This window comes from Numida meleagris, chromosome 12, assembly GCF_002078875.1.
Source record: "Numida meleagris isolate 19003 breed g44 Domestic line chromosome 12, NumMel1.0, whole genome shotgun sequence".
NCBI lineage: Eukaryota > Metazoa > Chordata > Aves > Galliformes > Numididae > Numida > Numida meleagris.
In genome coordinates, this window is record NC_034420.1 from 11187696 (window position 1) to 11212105 (window position 24410).

General features: G+C 41.7%; 1 protein-coding gene across 10 annotated transcripts in view; it reads right to left on the reverse strand.

The window, feature by feature from the left end:
- SGCD (sarcoglycan delta) overlaps positions 1-24410 on the reverse strand; it is a 410388-nt gene that overhangs the window by 223953 nt on the left and 162025 nt on the right. The window contains exon 1 of one of the 10 annotated variants that reach the window (XM_021410214.1): positions 10671-10846. The exons of the other annotated variants lie outside the window; for them this stretch is intronic. The gene's annotated coding sequence lies outside the window, so the exon portion shown is untranslated. Of the gene's footprint in view, positions 1-10670; positions 10847-24410 lie in introns of those variants that run through there. 10 annotated transcript variants of the gene reach the window in all.

A 24410-nucleotide genomic window follows, 5' to 3' on the forward strand; every position in this document is an offset into this window, starting at 1 on the left:
TAAAATAACTTCGCTGTCAGCTGTGACTTCCACACTCAGGAGCAATTGAGGGAAGGCAGAACTGCAGCAAGCGGAGCCTGACCCCTGTGACCCCAGAAGAGCAAAGCAGAGCTGCTCCGAGCTGCCACCATCTACTTCCATGTCCCAACCACACGGCAAACGTGGCAGCGAACCACAGATTAGTACTAAGGGCCCAGGTCTGAACCTGAGAGTGCCCTCTGAAAACACCAGACATCAGCAAAGAAGTTGGATGAAAATGCCCAGATAGGCACAGAACTGCAGCAGGTCCTACTCAGAAAAGGAAAGCCAAGAAAAGCCTGACAATGGGTACTGAAACACATCTGGAGCCTTAATAATCAGCTACAGGGTTGATTTAATTAGCCAGAGCCAGCTATCATCCTGCACAGTCAGGTCTAAACCCTCCATTCCCAGTATCATCTCTAGTCTGTAACGCTCACCTTTTATACAAGCTTATTTAGCCTGATCATTCAAATAATAAACAAAAAATCTTCCTTGGCCCTTTACAAATAAGAGAACTCTTCCAAGCATTACACTTGAGGCAAAATTTAGCTTCACGTGCAAAAAGGCAATGCAAGAAAATGAAGCACAACCATACAAAGGAAAACCAATTCTGGGGACTTCAGAAGGATTTTCATTGTATAGGAGCACTTAACAGCCTCATGCTGTCCTATAAAAACAAAAAACTTCTGTTCCATCTGTGAATCTCACACCAGCCTCAGTAACAATTCTGTCTGCTACTCTACTGATTTTATTTTCACATTGAACATAGTCAGAAAAAGATGTAATATCTCAGTACTTTCTCTTAGCCAATGCACAGCATCTCTTTCCAGAAGGGACCTACATTGTGGGATTCCCTCTGATATGCTCATTTGTGCACAACCAGATAGCATGTAAATGGGAATCAAAAAAAAAACAACAAAAATAGCCACTCTGCATTTCCTAAAGCGGGACTTTAATCTCATCTGTCATTGGCTTAAAAGTTATACTCAAAGTGGCTTAATTTTAGGAGGTACTTAAGGGCTAGATCACAGCTCCTGTTAATTACGTCACACCGTTGGAGGTAACAAATCTGTATGGATGCCTCTCAGCTACAACTAGCAGGAGCAGGAACTTCAGTCTCGTTCAGCAGAAGTGCCACAGACAGCAAATTTTCCACTTGGGACGTGCTGTGCCTCTGCTGAGCAGCCCTGGAAGCCGCTCCTACCGCCATGCTATTGGCAGCAGTGGGAGCAGCTATTGGTATTTCAATCACACCCCAGTCAAAGCTACCACCAGCTGTTGACAAAACATCTCGTATCAGACTCTAGGACAGCCGGTTCATTGCCATCTCACATGACGTAAGGCAAGAGCAACAGGAAATTACAGCAAGAAGTAGTAGGAAAGCCTCACAACTCAGCTAAGGCACCAATCTTTCATACAATCCTGTTTGGGCAAGAGTAAACTTCATGCACACGGCTGGATACTGCTCTCAGAAAGTGCTTCTGCGGCACAGATTTATTTGTTGCCTTTTAAAGGAAGAACTCTTTGTAATTTAAGTCATTAACAACAGTTATTCAAAGTTGCCAGGGAAGATGCATAGCACCCAACCACCTCACGAGAATAATGCAGTAATCTGGAAATATTACAGCAATGTGTCACTTTCACTTTTGTACTAAGTAAAAAGAGGGAAATGGAAATCCAGTATCACATCACATACAAATGCTGTTAAAATCTAAATATCTGAAGGGCATCCATTTTAAAGTGCGTCGCATCTCGACATCTCATTATTTAAAAAAAATAAGTTAGCTGTGAAAGAATATCCATTTTCATAGTGAAATTTGATCTATTCACTTCGCAGCTTTTCAAACTTGATTAGAAATGTCTTCATGAAGCATGAACTGCCAGACAGCATCTTCCTGGAAGTTGGGCAATGGTATCAATCGCACGTCCGTCAGAAAGAGAGGGAAAAGAACAACAGGCAAAGTGTCACCTACCTAACACCTCTGAGCATTTACATTGTTTTCATGTAGTGAGAAATGCTGACTGCCTCCACCACCACTGCTGCCTTGTACGAACGCAGTGCAGGGAAAATTAAATTAAAACGTGAATGTATTGCTAAAGGGGTAGATGAAAACTGTTACATGCACAATCTTTGCACAAAGAAAAACCTACTCTACCCGGAGTTGTTTAAAGGGACTGCTCTATTTATATACAAATATTTACACAGCACTGAACAGCACTGCATTGATCTCGTATTGCTCCGAATACATTATATCTTAAAACGAGAACTATTCTACTACTTCCATTAATTTTCAGGAATATCTGTTGCACAAGCATGCATTGCTTCAGAATATGAAAGATTGAAACACCCTTCATTGTGTGTTTATATCCTATTAAAACAGCTCTATAAACCCTAGCAGCTAGCCAGACTAGAACTATATTGGGATCAAAAATATATTTCTGATTACAAATGTTTTCAGAACCCTGAGCTACGCAGCCTTGCATTACCTTGTATTTACCTGTGGGCAGACACTGTGGATTAACTGGGATACAACAGCTTGTTATCCCAGAGCCCACACACAGGCACTTACTCAAGAGTAGCTTAGACTTAAGAGGCGAATCAATAAGGTAGATCCCTAAGACATCATCCCTAAAGTATAAGGAAAGGTCTTCCCAGATACAAGCAATATATTAAATAATATTTTTCATAGCAAAGATAGTAATTTCTCACACATTTGTGTCTGCCAGGGAGGAAAGATCCCTCTGTGGTACTGCTATTTGAGAAACCCCCCTGGCTGTCAGGCAATGGCCAACATTTTCCAGTGAGATATTTTTCTTAGTTACAACACATTTGTTCTTTCTAAACTGAGACACAACATACGGAAATGCTGGGATCTTTAGCCCATCTTGCTTATCCTCACGTTAACTGTTCTTATAAAACTGCACTGAAAACGCAGTCAATGTTTTTCCTTTGTCATAACTCCCAGTTTTTCAGTCGACCACATTTCTAACCTGCATTTACAAAACAGCTTTAAAATATCACGAAGAAAAACAGTACATAGAAATATTGGAGCAAGACGTGAAGGAAAAAAAAAAGGTCTCTTTTTAAATATAACAAAAAATAACAAGCTAGGCTTACATTTAGCCATCAAACACACCTTTTTGATGGGCTCGACTGATAGAATCGTTAAGGTTAGAAAGACCAATAAGATCATCCAGTCCAACCATCAGCCCATGCCTGTGACCAGCCTAACCCACATCCCTCAGTGCAACATCCACTCTTTTCTCAAACACCTCCAGGGACAATGACCTCCACCACCTCCCTGGGCAGCCTGTGCCAACACCTCACCAAGTATTCCTGCCCTACAGCTGACATCCATCTAACGACAACAGGAGACCATATATCCCATCATTAGGTAGGATTAAGGCTGGTCATCTTTATCATTTTCATTCACTTAAAGGAGAAAAAAGAAAAAAATGAAAAAATAAAAAAGGAGGGAGAAAAAAAAGAAATCCCACTGCCCCGGGGGTATTCTCACATAAATAAACATCCACCAAGTATCAGAACATTGCTGGAGGCATTTCCACAGGAAAGCAGCAGTGTGAAACACATCTGCCCTGGATCGCACCGCTGCCCCGGGAGGCTGCAAAGAGGCGAAGAATTCAAACATGAATGAAGTATTTTCCTTGCACTGTCCAGTGTAACTTCTCAACACGCCTGGCTGTCTGCTGAAATTGTCTGCTTCAGCACAACACTTGCCAGAAATTATTAACACTCAGATTTCTCATGGAGAAAGATTGGCTTCTCTGCACTGCTGAGATCGCTGGCAGAGGAATCAGTGGCTGCCCAGGACACTCTGCATACCTCAGTGCTTTATTTTACCCTGAGATAAAGAAATAGGGAAAAATTCAAAAAGCTTTTCTCTTCTGATTCAGCTGCCTTGTGCAGCTTTAGGAAGGTAAGGAGAGCAGCAGTTTTGTTCTTGCTGTGCGGGTACAGGCTCCTACATGCAAAGTTCCAGCTAGCTACAAAAGCCACCTTCCATTCCCAGCTCCCGGCACGTTACAACCCCCCTGGTTTTGGGTCTTACTGGCCTCGATGCTGCGGTATCCATAACATCTTTAACAGATTTATTCTTACAGATACCTGGGAAGAAGAGAATCACAGTTATTTCATTTTTGAAGATAGCTTTTATGTGCAGCGTTTTCCCAGGCATTTGACCCAAGTAAGGTCCAAATACCTGGCAGTGCCAAGGGGAGGAAACAAGGACTCATACCAACGCCGCCGAGACACAATGTCCTCCTCTCACCAGCCACTCTGTCCTCATCAACAATAAGCTGCCCTTTCCCTTAATTCCCTCAGCAGCTTTTCAGCAACTTCCACCATCACCTAAAATACCAGAGAAAGTTATCTACCTGCATCTTATTAAACATTCAGGATTTTAATCGCTGTGAGCTTCTGAAAACAGCAGATTCTGTGTGCAACCTGTACATCAGTCCAAAGCCTGAACTCATGGTTGTTTGCCTTACACAGATAAACAAGCAGTAAAACAGCATTTAATGGCAGAGCCTCAGGCAATCCATCAGCCAACAGTGAAGACAAGGCACCAGGAACAACCACCATGCTCCCTGTCCTGCCCAGGATGGGATGATCTTTGTCCCTTCAGACAGAAGTTAATTCCCCTTTTTTTTTGTTACATGCACAATGCAAACAACAGCATGTTTCAGTTGCCTTCGGGTACCCAATAAAAGAACTCCCATGTTACTTCACAGTTTTCTCAGGTGTTAACTACTGCTATAAAAACTACTACTACATACAAGTAATTTTATTACTCAACTTAATATATATTTTGGAAAAAAATCTACTGAAAATACATTCTTTTTTTCTTACCAAAACTATCATCACTATTGTCCTCCAGATAAATACTGTTGCACAGCTATTTCAAAAGAGGATCTGAAATTCATTCAGAGCCTTTAGAGACTGTCGTGTTAATTTGGCTGCCACTCATTTGCCCTTAGGGCTGAATTCAGCTAAAAAGTAAAGACATTTTCCAAACTGCTTAAAGCTGCAGAAGTAGATGTTTCTCAAATCCCCAGTGGAAACTGGGGGTTTCACTTTGCTTTACCTCATTCCAGTTACAATAACAAACCTCAACGTCCTTTGCTCACAGAGTCAAATAATGCTTTTAATGTACACAGCCAAATGTTTAATTTACACATGTGGTTTCACCCAGTGTTACCTGACTCCACTTGTGCACCGCAGCACGCACAAAAGAGTAAAATGGGTTATACTAATTTATTTAATAACTGAATGTATTTATGTAAGGATTAAAGTAAGTGATTTGATACAGGAGTATACGGCAATGAAGGGGGACAAGGAAACGTACAGTTGTTTGGCATTAGAGGACCACTGTGGGAGGTTCAGGTTGGATATTAAGAAGAATTTCTTCTCCAGAAGAGCATGGATGCAGAGGCACAGGTTGCCCAGGGAGGTGATGGGGTCACCATCCCTGGAGGTGTTTGAGAACCATGGAGATCTGACACCGAGGGGCATGGCCAGTGGGGATGGCGTGAATGGGCTGAGGTTGGAGTTGGTGACCTTGGTGGTCTTTTCCAACCTCAACTGTTCCACAATTCTGTGACAAGTACCTATACACTCCCAGCATTACATGCTGCTAACAGTCTGAACGGACTGAAAAGGAAAAAAAATAAAGAGAAAGCACATTAAACAAACAGTTCAATGAAGGCCCAAGAATAAGCTTAACTTTCTAATGAGCTATAAGAAGGTTTAGTCAACTTGGGCTAAAGCTGGAGAACAAGTAGTGCTCTGTTCATTTGGTCCTAAAGAGGATTGAAGAGGAAAATAACTACTACAGATCTGGAGATATGCCAATGCTTGTTTTGTTTCACGCTTTTGATGAGGAAATGAAAACAAGCAACACTTCTTTTTTTCCCAAATTTGCCCCTATTTTTAAACCAGTTTTCTCATTTGCCAAAGTACTTTTAGAATAATCTTCACATTTTACTGCGTAGCTTCTTTTGCAGTGAAGAGAAGCACATGCAGAGCTCTGAGTCCCCTGGGAGAAGTAAGCGTGGGCTGAACAGCACCCCACAGCTTTGCATGCTTCTGACCCACTTCTCCCTGCTCCTGTCCCAGCCTCCAATCCAATCTCCCGCCCATGTCTCAGTGGACACTCAAGCATCGACTTGCTGTCAAAGCCACCTTGAAGCAGTACATCTGAACAGCCCAAGTACATTTGTGTGGCTTGCTCTGAAAGAAAATGTTGCAAATTACAGCTCCCAGCTATGCCATTATGACACCAGAACAACAAAAGTAGCAATGAAAAACAGTACTTCAAAGAAAATTGGGAACAGACATGATACAACAGGCACCCACTATCATTTGTATTGCAGCAAGCTCATTACATGTCCGCAAGTCTGAGACTTTTCCCCCCATTTTTCCATGCATAAAACATGTTCAAATCAAATGCCTAACAAGATCAAATGTTAACTTGCAGCCCAATCCTGATGGAATTCACGCATTTTGCAGGCAAGCACAACAATGCAAAAGAAAAATTACCTATTTAATCTGCATTTTAAGGATGTAAGAGCAAGTAGAAGGCTAGGCAAGAAAAAAGGTTCAGTGAAACCCAAAACACACAAGTATCCTAAATGTCTGCAAAGTTGGGACAGTGGGTAATGAGGAAGGGAAACAAAAGACAAAATGCAATATTTCTCCTGTTGGAAAGGATAAAATTAAGTAATTATATACTTCGTCTGGATTTAAGAGAAATTTAAACCTCATTTGCTTCTTTTTAGTCAATATTTATGTTAAGACTACAAGAAACTAACTATGGATACACCTCGAACTGAAGAGCAGGCTATTCTGTACCTTGTGATGGATTGCAGCAGTCTTCAGCCCCATGAACAAAAGATGCGGGTTCTACCAGCTGAGACATGTTTTAAACAGGACTTCATGTTGTTTTTCTATGGTACAACATTTTATCCAATTAATCATCCTACTCTCATAGGTTTTTACCTCCTTTTTCACCCCTAGATAGGTCACTGGATAGCAATGCTAACTTGTCAAAGTTCTCATGCATTTTCCTGCTTATTAAAAAGTGAGGAATTGCACTGCAATTTCAAAATCTATACCACACAAGGAAACTCAAGTGCCAGGGTCTCAGAGTGACCTCTTTGTGCTGTTAGAGAAAAAAAAAGTCTCCATTTATATTAGAGATTAAAGTCCTTATCCCTCGCTGCCTCAGACACATCCTTGCTCTCCAAGGGTATTTTGTTGCGGATTTCTTATTTATTAAATACCTACAAAGAATAAAAGGGGAAATGACATGCCAGGTCCATTATCCCTATCTGATTTCCTTCTGTTTTCACACATTTTAATTACACAAAGATGGAATTTCAATTTTATTTTAAAATAGTATTCAAATAAATGCTCTCTGAAAAGAAAAATCTGTATTTACCAGGAAAGCACGGAAATTACCATTCAAAGGCATATATCGAGGATTAGAATTAGAAAGTGCATTTCTTTGCCGTGAAAGATTCAGCCACAGGGGAGAAGACAAAAAGAAACTAAACAGACTCTTCCTTCTAATAGATGTTGAAAAAATAATGAAAGAACAAAAATGTGAGTGCTCCATCCAATTTCATACATCCCTTTCAGTATGTGGGACTTCAGCAAGCATCAAAAAAAAGAAATAAAACCCTTCTGACCACTTCAACCTCCCCCAGGAATACATTTCAGTTGCTAAAAAAGACCTTAAAACTCAGAGGCGCGCTCTGGCAGCCAAGTCAGCTGGACCACCACTTGACAACGTGTTTCAGCTCTTCCTTAATCTGTCCATAAATCTTCACATGCTCCAAAAGAGAGACTTCAGACAGTGGCTGCTGGCCACCAGCCCTTCAATAATTCACTGCTATAAATATATACATATATATACACATTTTCTTTTTAAACCAGTTGCTCTAAACACTCGCACGGAGCCAGTGGCCAGCCTGGTCTTTGGAACAACAGGGCCAACTTGGTGGGAGGCAGAGGACTGCAGGCAGCCCCTGGGTATGCTACCAAATGCTGAGGGCAGCTCCTGCATCTGCCCTCTGCTCCTACACACAGTGGGCAGCACAGCAGGGGGTAAATATAAAAACAGACTCATCAATGTAAGAAGCAAATCTTGCTTTGACAAAAGCGGCTTTTGAATAGAGCGCTCCTGAGATGGGTAAAAAGTTCTTCTCTTTGTACTACACGGAAATATTTCAGTCCTCCAACACTTCAAACCTCCTAAGATGGTGGGAGTCTGCAGGGTGAGTTCCAGCTCTGCTCCTCTCCTCGGGGCGCTGGTCACCTCCTCCGCAGCATTTGGGGTAATGCTTTCTGCACAACCCACCTGCTGCTGCCTGCTGTTCACCTGCCCTGCAACCCCTTGGAGAATGAACACGTTTAGCTGATGCATCTTGTTCTCTGCTGTTCATAGTAGGAGTCGAATACCTTCTGAGATTAAACTGTCAATCACAGATGCCGCTTAGTCTCTGGGGAAGAGGCTCTGCGATGCAAGGAAATTTCTTACCCGGAAACTTTCAACAACAACAAGCTGCGTATTCAGTTCCTCTTCCTGTGCCTCTGTGACTTATTTAACAATAAACAATATAGTAAACAAATAAATGAAAATAAAATTCCCACTTTTTATTTTTGTACAAGTTGAAAGCCAAAGGAGGAAGTCTTAGTCTGGTAGAGGCCAGGACTGGTATGGAGGAAAAGTGGAGGACTGAAAAACAACTGAGCTTCACCCCTATGGTCAGTTTCAAGTTTTATATTTCCAGGAGAACAGAAACCCTACACAGAAGATTCTAAAACTACCAAAATACTACATTTTTCTTTGAAGAGAGGGGCTCACCCTCAAGAGAAATCAGGAAGCAGAAATACCAATCTGTTCACTGCTGGTTGGATTACATGAGACTTGCTAACAGCAGGTAAGAGGGTGCTGTCAAAACGATTGAAATTAAGTAGATGCTTGGGCTGGAAGGTTGGAAGGAAGATCAGCAACCAAGCAGCACAAAATAGGAAAACCAAAAAACATGACAAAAACACACATGAAAGATAGCAACATCAATGCTATTTTTCTTCCCCACTTTTGGAAACCTTGTACTAAAGCACAGCTTCCCCTCCTTCCAACCAAAGGGTCTCATTCCAGTCCCTCTGCAGCAGCACTGAGCCCCCAGCTTCCAACATCCAGAGAGGAATCCTGCACAGAGCACTTCCTTGATCACATAAATACATGTTTTCCTGGCTTTACGAACAATTAAATTTAATTTTTTTTAAATTAAGATGTCCCAATTAACATTTCCTGCTCAATCAAAAGAAGGAGATGGCCACTGGAATACAGAAAGACTAAGTTCTTCAGTCTTAACAGTGCACAAGGGTTTCCAGCATCGTAGTGTGCTAAGAAGTACAACTCTTCAAACTGATAGTGACAGATTTTGGGGATTCTGACTTTTATATATGCATCTCTTTAAAAATTATGAGCCTGCAGTCAGAGCAGCTCATATCCACGCCAAATGCACAAACTGTTCAGCAATGCGTTTTATACATAATTATTACCCTTAACACAACTGAAATCCAAATCCTAATATGGTTTGAGATGATGAGTCACAACTTCAAGAGCCTTTGCATTACCCAGAGTTTCACCATGCCTCTCAAGACAGGAACACTACGCGATCCCCAAACCAGCAGCCATCCCTTCTTCAGCACCAAAGGAAACTAAGCCAGAAAAAAAACCTGAGATGAGAAATGAGTTCTTCATTGCAGCTGTGATTAAAAGAACCCACCGTCTAACACTCTTGGACAAATATTGTACTTCACTGAGTTCAACTGCATTTTACCCTGGCAAAGCTGATTATGAAAGCATGAGATACTTTGCAATTATGCACTTAAAACATCATGTTTTTGAAATGGCATACAAATTTAATGGTCTCTATACATTGATACATAGCATTTGCCATATGAGGATTTTTTTTCTTCAATGCAGTGAGCTCTGCAGAATATCAAAGTTCTTTCAAGTGCACCTTCTCCTTCCCTCTCCAAACTTGCAGAACAAATCTCAAGGCTGAAACCTTTGAAACCCACGTCTGTGGGCTGTGTTCACATGCTGCTGCCAATGAAATATACCAAAGCTGGAGACAATTAATAGTCCTAAAATACTGCTTCACCCTCCAACCTCAGGAAATTCAGCAGCACCATTACCTTCACTTTGAAGTTCACCTATGTGTTTCCATGCTACACGGGAGCGAGAAGCACCTACCTCCTCTTTATGCTTCTAATTAATTTCCCAATATGATAGAACTATGCAGCAAAATAACCTTCTAGTTAAGCTTTAGTATAAAGTAAACCTTAAGTCTTAATTCCCTGGATTTGCAGTATTTATTCTGTTGAAATCACGATATCCTGTGAAGCCATGGGAAGGCTGGGAAAGGCTGCACACAAACAATGCTCTCAGATTGAACGTCGGTGAGTAAAGGGCTTTATCTGAAGAGTACATATAACACTGAGAGCTTCTCTGAAGCTGAGTCTGCTTTTCCCCATGCCACTAGAGAAAGCACAAAGCACAGAGACAGAGCAAGGTGATTCAGTGTGTCCAGGGAGACTCAGGTCCACGCACCTTGCTGCTCCATTCATCACACACATGCCCATCAACAATCCTGGGTCCTCGCAGGGAAGAACAAGGGCTGAAAAGATTCACGGTGAAGCTGCAGACTCATTGCCTCATGATCCTCCTCTTCCAGATTTGCATCTCCAGCTCTCCTCCTCTCTCCCTCCCAAGTTTCTCTCTTCCCTGTTGTTTTCCATCTTTGAAGACGTCACCAAGTTTTCTCATCAGCATGAAACAGTCACTGGAAAGAGTCAAGTTTATTTTGTTCAATGTGCTTTTGCTAGATAAGCATTTGTGAACTGCTATTTGTCTTGCGGAAGTCCTGTTCCCTCTTGATACAGGCCAGCAGCCTGCAAGCTGATTTCTGCAGCGTTCTACTTAATTCTGATCCTTGTTTCTCCTAGCCAGCCTTCATGATTATAGCAGAGTACTGTCCTATCCTGATATGCAAGCAGTCACACTTTTGTCAGATGTATTTATATTTAAATATTATGAGTCTTTGTCAGAAAAAACGTTATTTTTTCTCCCTCTGCGAGAGTCGAGATGTATCACATTGCCGTGTGGTGCACAGCAGCTCCCCCAGAATGCAGAAATATTGCCCAACTACTTTTTCCACAGAAACTGAAAGTAGACTTAAAATCCATAGTGAATCTTCAGCCGAGTGCAGAAACATTGCATATTTTCAGGATTCTCATCCAGATCATAACTGAATGGCAGCAGTGTGAAAATAAGTGCTTCTTGCCCACTGGTCCCAAAGGGAAGGCCCCTCCATACAATAATCCTCCCACCAGTAATAGGCACCACTCACATGGGTGCACTGCAGCAAAATCAAACAACAGCTCTTCAGCCTATGTCAAAATCATTTGTCACGTGCCTTCCTACAGCTTCTTAGAAGCACACTGCAACAAGATAAAAAGGAAGCTCATTCTCAAAACAACCAGGCCAGCACTTGGCCATCCCTTGCTAATAGGACCTCTTGATGCTTCACAGGAATCACGAAAATTTCCATGCATTTCCATTAAAATTTTAGGTGAAAGTATCATAGAATCAAAGAACAGTTTGGCTTGGAAGTGACACCAACGATCATCAAGTTCCAACCTCCCTGCCACACGCAGGACCACCAACCTCCAGATCTGGTACTAGACCAGGTTACCCAGGGCCCCATCCAACCTGGTCTTGAACACCTCCAGGGACGGAGCATCCACAGCCTCTCTGGGCAGCCTGTGCCAGCACCTCACCACTCTCTCTGTGAATAACTTCCCCCTAACATCCAAACTAAACCTTCCCTCTTTGAGCTTGAAGTAAGTATGCAAGAAAACAAGACAGAACTTGTGATGTTGGGGTGCCACCCATTAATTTAAGTCTTCGCACTGAATCATAAACACTGCAAGGATGAAAACCCGAAGACATTGCACTACGGAACAACTTCACTACTGGTATTCCAGCATGTGCAGCATCTCAGGGCTTCAAGGAAACATGAATCCTAGGCATGTGCATTTGTTGAAAGGCTTGAGAAAGAGCAACAAAAGAAAAAGAAAGGAAAATGTATTTATGGGCTGAGGACAACCCTCCACCTGAGCAGTGTAGTTTCTGTTGAGTAAGATTTGTCATCTGCTCTACAAAAACTCATCTCCACTGTCCATTCTGAAGGTACGATTCAATCAGGGCTCCCAGGCTCCCTGGGGAACCAGGGCTCTAGCATGAACTGCTTCCACACAGACGTAATGGAGCAAGATTGCTCGTGCCATTATTTTAAACGGTTTGAGGCCACACAGTTCCCCATTTCATTAGCTGCATTTATATACAGACCTTACTCCTAACACGGTGGAATTTGGAGACAAGGATACATTACATGTCATCTTCTCTTCCCACCACTAAAAAAGTAAAAAAAAACTGAGACACCCTCCCCCTCCCCCTCCCCCTTGCAGCAACCAAACAGCATTAAGTACATCACCAGCTCAGGTGTTTGTTTGATGTGTTATATGTATGGAAAGGATATTTGTGCACGCACATACCCACACCTATCACTTCAACCACTTGCAAGTAGGAGAGGGAAAGAGCATCATCCTTTTAGAAGTTAGAAACACCTTGCATACACTGGCACTAGCTGGCTGTGTAGCACTGGGAGCCCCAGACTCCACCTGCACTCAGGATTTCATTCAAGTTCAGGTGCTATGTTTAAGCCAATTAGCTAAATTACCACCAGAGGCTGTGTGGGCTCTTAGAGAGGAGGCAGACCCACGTGCTTGCAGGCACGATGCTCTCACACAGCAGTGTACAGGTGCCAGTTTAAACCAAGACCAACCAAGGTTATTTCTAAACTCGGACACCGATAGAATGTTGCACTGTAATAACCTAAAGAGTGTATGTCTGAACACTGGACCACATCTCTGGATCTCTCGAGAAATATAAAATTAACAGTACAGATCCCAAGCTGAACAACATGCCAGGAGCGAGTTAGGAAGTACTCAAACACAAAACACAAGCAATAGAAATTAATGTGGCTGAAGAGGTGTGAGTAATCAATGTTCACAGACATTTTTCCTGGCAGTGCTATTATTTTACATCAATTTGTTTACTTTTAATAAAAACTACAGATCTTTTATAGACTTCACGAAGGACTGTAATAATCTTACATAGTTTGCTATACATTTATTATTACTAATTCTATCTCGTACTTTCACAAAGCCTGTTTGAAAGAATAATAATGCAGTATGAAAAAGGAAATAAAATAAATGGAGTTGAATGCCGATAGGTTTTTATGGTTTGTTGTTAATCGCAACAAGGATACAGTTAAACAACAGATTCTGGCAGTACTTTTTAGCTACTGGTAATTTTTGTTTTGTTCTGTTTTTCCTCACAAAACAGATTTTGCATTTAAGCAGCTGGTAGTGATTTTCAGCACAGAAAATTAAAACCTTCTTTGCTATCATCCAACAAAGAAGTAGTGAATTTTTGTTAATCCAAAGGAAAAAAAAAAAGGCAGTTTTATCCAAACAGAAGGTATTGAGAAGAGAAAGGGCATAATCAGCTGTGATGTGAAGTTATCCTGCAAACAATGCCACATGCAAAACCCATTGCAATAAATAGGCCAAGTACAAGACAAATTTTACTCATCTACTTCACTAACTGCTGTATGGAAGCAATTTGTTTTATATTTTTCCAATCTTCTCTAGGGTCCCTCCCCTCGCTGCAGCAAGAGTACTGTAATAGTGCATGAAGCAACGCTATGTGAATATTCAGTGGAGCAATCTTGTTTTGAGATAGGCTTTTTGGTTTAAATTTAATGTATGTTTTGCTTGAGAAGATAAGGCCAATTAAGGGCTGGAAGGGAAGGCAGAAACCCCTTGACACTGAAGCCGTCTCCCAACAGACTCAAACAGGTTTCAGCCCTCCACCTCCTGAGCTCACTGGCAGAGATTGCTTCCGTAAAGCCACGTGGATAAGACTCCAAATTCCTATAGATTTTAAACAAATACAGTACTGTAACCACCACATTAATCCTACCAAATAGAAAAAAAAAAGAGGTAAAAAAGGGACAGGCATTCAACACAAGCAACATCCATAGCTATCTCCACCCATTCATTGTACAGAAACCCTAGGCAAGTAGTTCAGACCGTACTCTAAGTCACAAACAGCTAAGGCCAGACAAGATGAACACCAATAAGAGCTAGCAGCAGGATCAGTATTTCGTTGCTCACCACTCAGCTGCCTAAAAGGAAAATGCTGCAGAAGATGGCAGGATCCAACCATCTCTGGGCCTCTTGAGGACAGCAGCTCTAGATGACTATGGAAGGGCAGAAGGATGTATACGGGGCCCATCAGAAGAAAGGAGAGACAATCAGAGTGCCTGGAATGCCTAACAACACAAGAGGGATAGGAGATACAACTCTGGGGAGGTTTCAAAGGTGCAACACAATGCTATTTGTACTGTGCTGGCATATGTTATATAAACAGTGCAAAGAGCCAGTGCAACCACCCAGACAGGTCTGGACAACAGTGATGCGATACAGGAGGAAGAGGCACTGAGGCCATAAATTCATGGGATGGAAAGAGAAGCCTCCTCAGTACAATATTTACTGCCTACTCTGTATTCTTTTTTATTTTCCTATGTTTGTTTGACCTTGGACACTCCTTGTTTAGTATTCTCTGAGCAGTGCAGAGCTCTCTTTCAGTACCCAGCAAGCCTTAGTCCTTCCAGGCTTGCAGGTGAAGGTGTTTTGCCTGCTCTAACATCAGGCACCAAATATGGCAGCTCCCTTCTTTCCATAATGTGCAAGATAAGGCTGTAACAACAGCCTCTAAAGCCCTCCACATACACACAACGGATGATTATTCATTAAAAGTCAACATGTAACGTTTATATCATTCCAGCCACACGGAGAGGATGAAGTGCCTCCCCCAGGCAGCATCACCTCACTTAATACACAGTGGGCCACTTTGCACCGCTTCCGATAAAACCCGCAGTTGCTCGCATCCTTTGCATTTCAAGCTAGTTTTTCTCTTTCATACACAGCATTCAGAAAGGAGACGAAGGCATACATAGCAATCCTGCTAACGCTGCAGAACGCGCTCACCTTTTTCACATGCATACCCAAAGGTATTTTTTCCATGAGATAATATTTTGCAGGCTCTTTTGGACCTGCAGAAAAAGGGTTTCACTGAAATAAAAACATCTCTTATCTTAAAACAACTGTCAGTTTAGGAAACAATTGACTGAGTGGCAACTGTGCCCTGGATACATGCGTTGTTTTGTATAAAGGCACTCCTTAAACAGGATCCCAGAAGTCCAATTAGTTAGTGAGCATCTACCTCCTGCTGACCTCTCCTGGCATACACCCCCCACAGTATTCGTGCTTTTCAGAATTGCATCTGGGCTAGAAATACTAGATAATTATTTTTAACACAGCAAACCATCACCACTCCTAGCCTTTCTGGACTTCTGTACATTCATCATATTCAGCAAGGAGAGCGCTCTAGATTAATACAGAGATACTGAAATAGTGATGGAGAGATAAGCAGCACAAATTGAACAAACGGTAGATTAGAAGGCTTTTAGGCACATTCCTGATTCATTCTTACATATTGCCCACATCACCTCAACACACATTTGTACTTAATCATCTGTTGTACCCTGCAAAGATAAAGTCATATAGCCAGATCGCAGCTTTAGTTATACTGAACCGGGCTGATTTACAACAGCTGAGAATCAAGCCCCGAAGCTCTGGACAGACTCTGTTATCTTCATTTCATCTCCAGGATGAAGACCAGACCGCACTCACCAAGATGATTCACTCACTGCCTCGCTCCTGGGCTCACAGCCCCCCACTGCTCACTCTGGAAGCACAGCAGTTCCTCCCAGTGCATTACTGGGGGGGAACAGCCTATTTCCCAGAGCTCAGGCCGGACTGTGCGGTGGCTGTGTTTGTCTGAAACAGATCCTGAGGCAGACTATGGAGGAAGACTGTGATGAAAGACCGCTGCCCTCTGGGGAGCACCTGTGCACCTCATGCTGTCTGCCATGGTGGAATGCAACACTGGTCCCTCACTGCAACCTGACCTGAAAAGAATACATAACAGAATCTCAGGACTGCTCTATGGGGTCCAGAATAGACTTGAATATACCCAAGCTACTGCTGAGGTTGCCAGCTTCTAGAAATACAGATGAAAGCCAGGAACTGAGGTAGAAGCAGCCCACACCAGGCCCCAGCAGCACAGCCAGGCTTGCGGCCTAGCACACCAGGGCCAGGGGAGGACAGCACTGACCAGGCAACTGATGACCACTCCAAGGAGGGATCTGCAGTGCTCACTGGAGTCCCTGAAGGAAACTGGTTCTCCTCCTAATTACCTCCATCCTGCCTCAAGCCCTCCAAATACATACCACTGAGACTGAGCCTAGAATCCCAGAGACATAGAGAAGCACAATTCACAGACATTCACACTGAGTGCCAGCTGTAATCTGAACATAAATATATACTACAATTGAAGCCCATACACATTCAACAATTTTCAAAGGTGATCAGCCACCCCAATCTGACTCTCTGAAGCCTACCTTTTAGGATCCCAATTGCTAGGCAGCTTGCACCAAGGTACTCATTTGTCTCCTCACTGTGATTCTTGAATTGTTAAACGTGAAAGAGAGCAGTAATTCAGTATTGTTCCATCGCTTATAAAAGCCATGTGGAAAAAAACATCAAAAATAATCTAGGCCAGTTCGTTTGACTTATGCACGCAATACAAAACGCAACAAGTGCCTTTCAAGCTGTCTCATTTATGATCACACAAAAGTTGCTGATGGAATGAGAATTCCCAGGTAGTTATCAGGGCATTTTGCATATCATTTGTACTTCATACTGCATTAGCAACTCTCACATCATGTCAGCAGCTTGAAAAAAATAAAACAATGAATTACATCTCTCCCATTTTTACCATGCTTTTACCGAGTAATCTAATCGCTTATCTCAAATGATTCTGCATTCAATGCAAAATGCTTTCTTCTTTTCTAAAGGAAAAAGAAACCTAACTCCTCCTCTGAATTATCCCAGTTTACTCAAACAGTCAGTCATCAACAGCAGAAATATCCGGTGATCATATCTCCAAGGTACGCAAGCTGCACCAGACTACTAGTTATCATGCTACTGGCAAACCAGATGAAACCAAAGCTAAGGCTGCCTTCTATTCTTGAAGAATGTGCAAGAAGGAAGAGGAGCCAGCATCCTGAAGGTCAGACAGACGTGCTCACAGAGCTGCACTTCAATACCCAAAGGTGACAACACTGAGAAAAATACATTTCTGGATGGTTCCCCTAACTTCAAATCCCCGTACAATGCAGCTTCTGGGAAGAGATCTGACTGCCATGGCCAGAACTTGTGTCATATAACCTTAACTAGCCATGACCTTGAATACTGCAAGGATGAGATTTTTCCTTGGATGAACTGTTCTTAGGCAGGTGGGGTTTTTGTTGTTTATTCCAGCGCACTATAAAAATTCTTCCCACTATCTCACAAAAATTTGTGCAGTTTTTTCCTGGATCCTTACTACATATACAATGTACTAAGTTCATCCAAGTGAGCATAGTTCTGTGAAAGGGAAGAGAAAAAAAGAACTTGTTTTAAGAAGGTTGCCATTAAATTGTAATTTCTGAAACGTAAAGGGACTTTCACGCTACCTCCCACCAAGTGGGCAGGACACAAGCTGTTTTAAATCAGATGTTGAAAAAAACACATTTTAAACTAGGAGAAGAGTAGAAATAAAAAGAATTCAAGCAACTCTTGCTAATCCAGAAAGTCACAAGTAAGAAGCCTGTACAAAAAAAATTGAAACAAGCAAGAAAACCGATCCTAATTTCTAATGGAACGCAGGCAAAGTAAGATCATTCAAGTAGATTTAATTGCTCTTCCACACAAAATACTTTGAAGCCAATAAGCAAATCTCTTTCACTAAAGACTTAAGAACAAGTTAGGCATCTGTCAGGATAAGCCAGGAAGAGCAGGTCCTGCCTTCAAGGCAAGGGCATGAGCAACCTGAGTTCTTTCTATTCTTTCTGGCCTCGTTTTTTTTCCTGTGAGATCTGTGACAATGAGAGGAATACACATGCACAGCACCCGCTCAGAACTTCAGACTAATAGCAGGTTGATATACAGGATACTACCCGTGCTTGTTCCAGTACTGTGATACAGTCTCTCCTTCTCCTTCTGCCTTTCTGTATTTAGGGTCTTTAGTAGCATAACGGACTTGAAAAGATGGTAAGAAAAGAAAAAATTATCAGCAGTCCCAGGTTGTCAGAAGCATCCCTTTTTCTGTTGGAATCACACCATTTCATAACCAACTGCGGAGATCCACATACACAAATTTCCAGGGTAAACTGATGAGTACATCAGAGAAAAGGCTACCATGCAAGGTGAGACCGGAGGGATGGAGCTAAGGATTGCACTTATGCCCTGATAACTACCTGGGAATTCTCATTCCACGTTTAGTTTAGGAAACTAAACGTAGACAAAAGAGTTTCACACTATGACCTAAATCAGTAATTATCTTCTGCATGAAGAGTTGTTTTAAATTATTTCCTGAAGGATCTTTTGAAATCCCACGAAAACCAGGGAAGTTGCAGGTCAAGCAACCACCTATTTAATTCCAGTAAATTTAAAGTGATGGAAGTGAAATATCTAACTGCATTCTGTGCCTTTATTTGATGTGTTGGAACTGTGTCAAAGTTTAATATTAAACAACCATATTGCTTTGACTAGTCAAAAGAAAAGTTACACACCAAAAAATATAAAAGTCAACTTCAGAAAAAGATGCCATGAGGAAACAGTTTTCCTTTCCTATTCACTGCACATGCATTTTGACGACGACGACACATTCAGATGGATAAGAACAATTTTCCATCATTAGGGAAGCCTTAAACAACCCATGACTGCTTATGCCGTCATCTCGTAGGCTCCTACTAAATTGCAGTTATTTTTTCAAAACAAAACTACGAGGCCTCTGATATAATGGAGCAATTTAAGCAGTGAAGAATACAACACCTGTAATTCAATTTCATGGCAGCTGGTTTCACAACATGTTTCTATAACACTGTTATGATATAGGAAACTTCGCTCAGAGTGTAGCAATTCTTCTTTAAGTAAGCCAGGCTCTCAAGAGAAAAGCGGGCTTTAAGTAGACAAATACTACAAGCAATAAGCAATTTGTATCTCCATGCCAGTCCTTTCAGTTCTATCTCCAGTTAGTCCGCCACTCTTCTGAGAGTTCAGATTTTAGTTTATATTTCATATTGAGAGGCTGTTGTCAGAAAAGGTAACAATAAAAGTCACCCAAGATCTGTAACCTTGAGTAAGTTTCCAAGCAGAGGGACATATATGAGCTTCCGTTCCCATTCATCTTCCCTACAACAGCCACCATATACCAAAAAAAAGTTCTAAATTCCAGGCATATGACCTTCCCAAAAAGTCAAGGAGGGAGCAGGGGAAGATGAAGATATCAATAATGACTAGTCAGTGCAGGGAACACAGCAAAAAACATTCTTCCAGAAAGAAGAATGGTCCAAATCTACAGCTGAACTGCATTCTACTATGAACCTTTCTCATCCTATGCGCAAATAATTAGGCCACTTTTTTCTTAAGTGGAAAATTCTCTAGAGAATAAAATAATGTACACAGAAATAGAAATGGAGGTTTATAAAGAGCATTCTACTTTATTCAGTAGTGATCCATGGTAGTATTGCTTTATACACTCAAAGTAGGAGGAAACAGTGCATCCAAACAGGCAACTCCTTGCAGGCTTGATGACTAGAGCAAACACCAAAGCAGTACTTTTACAAAGGTTTTACAACAGTAGACCTGAAGATGAAAACTCTTCCACGTTCTCTCCCCAGCTGTCTGTTCCCCGTGTGTCCATCTCCTGCAGCAGGGCAGAAATTTGGACTTTAGTTCCATCCTGTGCTACCAGCTAACCCCAGAGCAGAAAACTATACCCAGAAACATGTTAGCAGTTACTTCCCCAGTTTCACATCTGTTTAAACTTGCCATTTCAAACAGGAAAAAAATATTGCCTTGAGTGTCAAAAACCCAATTCTGAGGTCTGTCAACAATTCAACACTGATGTTCCCCCTTTGAAAAGAAAATGGCTTAAGATGTCTGAACTCTTAAAGTGTATTATTATTAAGACCTCAATTTGAGAAAGGCTCTTTCAGTTCACTCTGTTAATTTTTACACTACCAGGAATCAAAAGAAGCAGGTATCCTGAAGAGACACGAAGGAAGAAGACCCTGTTTGCCCACTTCAGGAAATCCTTGAAGGGAGATACTCTAAGCAGGAGGTCAAGAGGTAATGAAAATTGTTGTACTAACCTGTATAATTACTGAGCAAAAATTAATCACCTCTGTATTTAGTTACCCACAACATAGTAATCATTACTAGAAATGTACACATAGGAAATAAGAGACAACTGAACTAATTTCATCCCCTCTCTAACCGTTGATTTGGTTGTTTCTATATGCTGCATCGGGTTGAGCATCAGACCTTCAGTACGGCTGTTCTTTAAACTCAATTGGAAACTTGTAGCCTTTTTATCTGAAGACATTCAGTCTCTCCTGATCAGTGACTTCTTCCTATAGCCCTTTAATTAGCTTGGCATGCTGTCCACCACTAGAAACATGAGAAAAACTACAGATGAACAGGATTATGCATAGCTTCTAACAATATGCAACACCTTCCTATGCCGCAGATGCAAAATATTAAGTAGATCTAATACACAGTGCTCTGGGGGTGAAAATACAACTTAAAAGCAGTAAGATTTTAGAAGTTTCTATAAACTCACTGGCATTTAAACCAATTTGGTAGTAAAATGCACACATTCTTACACTGGCAGAGCACAGAAAAGGAACGTGGTACTCACCAGGAGCCCAGAGGAAATCAGGGTTTCCCTCATCTACTTGAGATAGGGCTGATCATTCTCCCTCTCACTCAGCTATGAGAGAGTCATCTGCACAAACTAAGCTGATGTTCCTTACAGAGTCAGCAGAGAAATGCCACCCTATCCAGCATACATTACCTTCTACGTTCTATCTTAAGATAGAAGTTTAAGGGAGAGGGGTTTAACTGCATCTGGATGTTTGTCTGTTTCCAATTACAGACAGAATACAAGAAACTGACTAGGCTAACAAAGATCAATCCTGCCTTTTTCCTGCAAGTCAACCTTAGCTGGGCAAAGATCTTTCTGCATCGCAAATCTGCAGGCAGAAGGTGGGATGCCCCATCCCCCTTCATCATTCACACTGTCCACAGTCAACTTGGAATGAAATATGCAGAAGACACTGTCTTCAATAGCATATGGTATAATAAAAAATTAATTTCAAACAGAGCTTTGCAATATTGATTCAATAACAGCAATAAAAAAGCTGTATAATTCCTGATTTTTTTTGTGATCAAATCTGTCTTATAAGCACACTGATTTACAGGAAGTCACCATGCAGCCCCATCATTACTGAGCACAGTGACGAATGTACATAAAAAAAGCCAGAATAGAACAAAGCATCCCGGATCTCTGTTGAGAATACAAAGCAAAGACAGCCTCATCAACTGATACAGCTTCACACAAAACGTAGCATTTACTGAATATTTCACTTTTTCAGGACTCTCAATCATTCAGCATGTTGTCGCCTTCCTTCACTGTCAGGCCTCATACTGATTAAAAATCTCAATCCCAAGCCCATCTCCCTCATCGAGCTCCTATGGTACACCTTTTACAGAAGACCTCGGTGTCAACCACTACAAGAGTTTATTCCTTCTTCTAGAAGAACAAAGAATCTGACCTGAATGTGGCAGGAAAACAAAGTTGCCTTTTATTTCCACACCAGTTGCTTCAGCAGAAAGGACAGGTTTTGCAGGGGGCAAAGCCATCTCAGACACCCCACATTTTGAATTTTTAAAAGGACCTTTCAAAGGTGTAGTCCTTCTGTTGGCACATCAAGCTTCTCTTTAAAAAGAGGTGGGAGATGAAACTCCCTCCAGAGCCCAGCAGAGCTCTGCCAGCACTGCCAGAAGGAGGTGGGCAAAGAGCAGCATCTCCCACAATTATTTTAGCAGAAACAGAAACCTATTCACAAATGCTGCCTTCGCTGAAGAAAACACAGGCAGAATTTTGCTCCCAGTGAAGACATGAAGAGATGGGTCAGGCTCCTACTAGACAATCATGGATTTCAAATGATGAGTCTACACTGTCTGCTGGCTTAAAGCATCGCCCCAGTTTATAAGTCCCACAAAAGACTATTTATCAACACAAACTCCGATCTTAGTACTGTCATTGACCAACTCATTAAAATGTTTATTTACTTCTAGGATAGCAACAATATAATGCAGTTATACACATATATTGCTCAGACTAGTAATATCAGAACAGAGACTGTTGTAGTGAGCATTTGCACAGCACCTACCTCCATCAGTCTCCGGCTTGCTTGCTTCCAGTCAGCACTTCTTGAGCTGTAGCAGTAACGAGCAAAACAAAGAAACGAAAAATAACAGAAAAACAAACCACCAAGGGTAGGAGACATTTAGCACATCTGTTTTACAGATGAGGACCTGAGGGCCATGGAATTTCAAAAATACGACCAGGGCTGTCCTGTAAACACACAGCGTAGCTCTGCACTGACAGCAGCCAACAAGAGACCCACTTCAGCATGTATCCTATAAGGGTATCTTTTAAGAGTATATTTTTTCTCCAAGGTGATCTCCCTACATTTGTTCTCTTATATACTATGAAACTTAACTCTTTGAGTTCTCATATGGAAAGAAACCACAGACATCTATTTCAAGTTTCAGTTCAGGTGATTTTCTCTCTCATTGCCCAGGTTCCTTGCACTAAGGGTCTCACACCTACTGGTTTGTTAAGTTTTGCAAACGCCCCACGAGCCAACCGTGGTTGGAGAAAATGTGCTACAGTTTCGGCAGGACCCGTATTAAGTATTCACATCATTAGCTCTATCAGCCTTCTCAATTTCTTACGTTTGATTAAATCTCATCTCCTAAAATCTGATTAAATCCAGTCAGCCTCTCTAAATTATTATCCCTCATTGGTTTGGTGGTGCTAAACGTTTCCACATGTGACAGCACTACAGTTTAAAAAAAACAAACAGCTGCAGAGTCCATAAAACCATCTTTAGCAAGCTGGTAACCTCCGCGGTTGATCTACCAGCAGCAGCGAGTGCAATGCAAGTCATGTTTGCTGGTGTCTGCACCAGCAACAGATGGGCCACGTAGGATTGCAGGAGCCTGGAAGCAGCTCAGCCTGCGAATGAGAGCTCACACACAAGTATCTTGACACATTTTGCTCTGTACGCACAGAAGCCCAAAAGACACGGCCTAAAAGCCAAGTGTTAAAAGGAAGACAACACGTCAGAAATCGACACATGGGAAATAGGGCTGTTAGCTACAAACCTGTCATGTAGGGGGCTGCTGCTCCAGCTGCAAACACAACTTACTGTATGCATCCAGACCACTTGGGAGCACACACCTCTTGAAATAGGGTTGGTTTTTTTTTTTGCTTTTTTTTTAAAACTATTTTTATTAACTTCTCTCTTCAAAGAGCACGCGAGATCCAAGCGGCCTCCTTACCACAAAAAAATGATTCCCTCCATAACCCTGAGCATGGCAGTGGGAGGAAGCTAACACCACCACCTCCTGCAATGCAGTCTGTGGATAAAAGATCATTGCATCTGATGTTATCTGCAGACCTTGGACCCCAAATTCATTTTTAGATATGCAGTTGTGAGTTTGCATCCACCTACACCAAGCTGTTAGCTCAAGCAGACCAAACTCCTGCCTCTATTCTCCTGGTGCAGGTGGTCTCTTTTAGAGAACATTCTGATCATTTTCCTAAATTAATGAGAACCAGATGTTTTTTTCTCTTTTGTCTTTTTGAACTATTGTTCTCCAACTTGTACACGGTCACTCGTGCATCTCAGTAATCCCACAACATCAAAAATATTGAGAAAGATTTCACTGCAGAGTTGAGCAGGGAGGATACACATGAGAAGAATCCCTTGTAAAGAAAATACATTCCACTGGTCAAATTAAGAATCACTCCCGCACCAAGCAAAAAACAGATATAACGTGTTCTTTTCCACATATAGCCCTAAGTTTGACCTATTCGTGACGGATATGCAGAAAGATCTTTTTTTCCAAGAGCATATGCTCCTCAGCAACTGGAGAGTCTTTCGGAAAAAAGAAATTATTAGCAGGTCATCAGAGA